The sequence below is a fragment of the Lemur catta genome, chromosome 4, assembly GCF_020740605.2.
Source record: "Lemur catta isolate mLemCat1 chromosome 4, mLemCat1.pri, whole genome shotgun sequence".
Taxonomy (NCBI): domain Eukaryota; kingdom Metazoa; phylum Chordata; class Mammalia; order Primates; family Lemuridae; genus Lemur; species Lemur catta.
The window spans coordinates 83,973,412-83,976,099 of NC_059131.1; the positions used below are offsets into that span (position 1 = coordinate 83,973,412).

The window sequence follows — 2,688 nt, forward strand, 5'->3', positions numbered from 1 at the left end:
GTTTGAAGTTTCCTTTTACTAGTTTTCAAGATAATGGATTGATGCTTTATCATCTTCTTAGGTGATCATTCTTCTTATAAAAATAATTATTCAAATATGGATAAGCATATGTGTTGAGTTTCCATTCTTTATAATCATTCTCATTGTTGAAGCACAAGTAGTGCTATATTTGGCCAGTGGTAACCTCTTCAAGTTGGGTCTTAAGTCTTTTTAACACAATCTGAATGCTTTTTCACAGTTCTGTGTTCATCATGTACATTGGAACTAGAATCAGGCTGGTTTCTTAGTGAAAAACTATATTTCAAGACTACAATCTGGGCACCAAGAATGCTTATGGCTACTGAATTGATAATAGTTGTTAGGACTTTTCAGTAAACAGGGCAAGAAAATTATATATGTGTAATAATATATATACACATGCACACACATATATACTTATACATATATGTACACACAGGCATATATATGTACATGCACACACATACATGAATGTCTATTTACACTTCCAATTCAGATTCAAGATTACAGAGCTTTTACATAACCTCTTCTCTGTTACATCTATATTCCTTTCTTCCACACTGAGAATCTTGGTTCTTAGGACACTAGAGATCATAGAATTAGAATGCCTCAAATATGATTTTATTTTACCTCATATTACACATGCAACAGTCTCAAAAGAACAAAACCAATGTTGCTACACATATGATTACTAAAACCATTTAAAATTATTGTTTATGATCTCCATTATCCCTCTACATATAAACAGTTGTGCTACATCTACATTTTCAGAACCGTATTAATAGTTTTTATATTTTCTCTCCCTGTTAATCTTCATTTAAACATATTTGTACAAGTATTGATACATTTGAAACTCAATACCAGTTATGACATGATTATTTCTTCAGTCATTTTGGTTCTCTGACGCTCACTCTCAAGGAAATCCCTTGGAAAAGCTCATGGGAGCAATATTCCCTGAGTTCTTACAAATTGTGAACAGCTTTTGTCCTTTATACTGAAAGTCAAGTTTATTGTAAGGTTATTTTCTTTTCCTGAGTATCTTAAATTAATCCCTTTGTTTCTGGCATAAAGCATTGTAGTCAATGATAATCGATGATAATCCAATTTTCTCCCCTGAAAAGTCATTTGCTCTTTCATTCTAGATGCCTGAGGATTTTTTCAAATCTGATCATTTTTACCAGATTATGTCTTGGTTTTGATCATTCTGAGTTGATAATCTCAGGTACAATGTTCAATTATGTGCTTTAATTTTTTTTTCAGAAAAATTTTGAGAAATATAGTTTTTAGTATTTGACAAGTTCTATGTTTTGATTTTCTTTTTCAAGCATTCTGATTATTTGCATTTTGGATCTTCTTTGTCTGCCTTTGTCACCTTCTCTTGAATCTTTTTTCTCCCTTCCTTCATTTCTTTTTGATTTTTAACATTTTCTCTTTTTCACTTTCTAATTCTCTTCAGGCATTATCTTGTGTTGACTCTCTTCTAGTTTACCTTTATTATTACAATTATTATTATTGTTATTAGAAACTCATGTTTATTCTCCATCATTTCCATCTTGCTTAAGAGCCTATGGAAGACCACTTCATGGTTGTTCCTACCCATATGGTGGCCTGAAGTGTGAGCACTGCAGACCAGGCTTCCACGGCAGGCTGAGTGCTCCAGTCTTCAGGGGGGGACCCGCTGAACAGACACAGAGGGCACTTGCAGGCCTCCAGACCAGTCTGCAACCTCAGGTTAGGTCGCAGGGGACTCTGGAGCTGGAGCAGGCCATTCACCCTGAAATCCCTCCTGGGTCACAAATTTTCAGCAGCAACCTGCTCTTCTTTTTCAATCTCTTCAGGATCTTTGTAGAAGTAGAGATCAGTCATGATCTTCCACGAGTGTTCATGGGAGATGGTGCCACGTATGTGTAGAACTTCCCAGGCCAGCATCCAGCACATCAGACCCACTGGGTGTGCTCCCTTGTTGTTGCAAGGGATGGCAATGTCCACATAAGGCAGAGGAGAATCCGTATTACACAGAGCAATGGTGAGCAGGTTAACATACGATGTCTCTGTGAGAGGCTAGTGGTCAGCCCTAGGATCAGTAACCACCAGAAGATGTGGTTCTCAGAATGCTGCCTGGATTTGGTTAGTAAAGTTTCCGGGAGTGAAGCAGCTGCCGTGGCAGCAACAAACTCCAGCACAGCCCACTGGCCAGTATTCCTGGAGGATATGACACTGACATCAGCAGGGTTTCCAAAGTCAACAATGGCACGAGCTGCCAGTAGAAGATTCTCCCGCATCTTCTTCAGATTTATGACGTAGTTGCCATCACTTTTCCTTTTGTAGGTGTCTAAGTAGTGTCACCCAAGTGGGTTCCAGCTGCAAGGAATTTGACGACATCTTCCTCCCTCTTTTGCAGGATATCAAGGGATCAGGACATTGTGACAGTTTCCCTTTAAGTTACAGTGGGACTCCAGAATGACGCCCTGTGGACCCCTCTCCGGGTAGAGTCGAAAGGCAGTTTACCATCACTCTTTCCAAGTCTTTCCTGAGATCTTTCACTTCATTTCTGAGTTCTTCTAATTTTGATTTATGTTATTCTGCCCTGCCTTGTGTGTCTTTCATACTGTATTTTTAGCTCATGGTCAAATGGTAGGTTACAGGTTTATCCTGTGTTGTGGGCCTGTC

At 38.5% G+C, this 2,688-nt stretch overlaps 1 pseudogene; it reads right to left on the reverse strand.

The window, feature by feature from the left end:
* Nucleotides 1–1,575: 1,575 nt before the first annotated feature.
* On the reverse strand, nt 1,576–2,440 carry LOC123637471 (annotated as a pseudogene).
* Between the last annotated feature and the right edge of the window lie 248 nt (nt 2,441–2,688).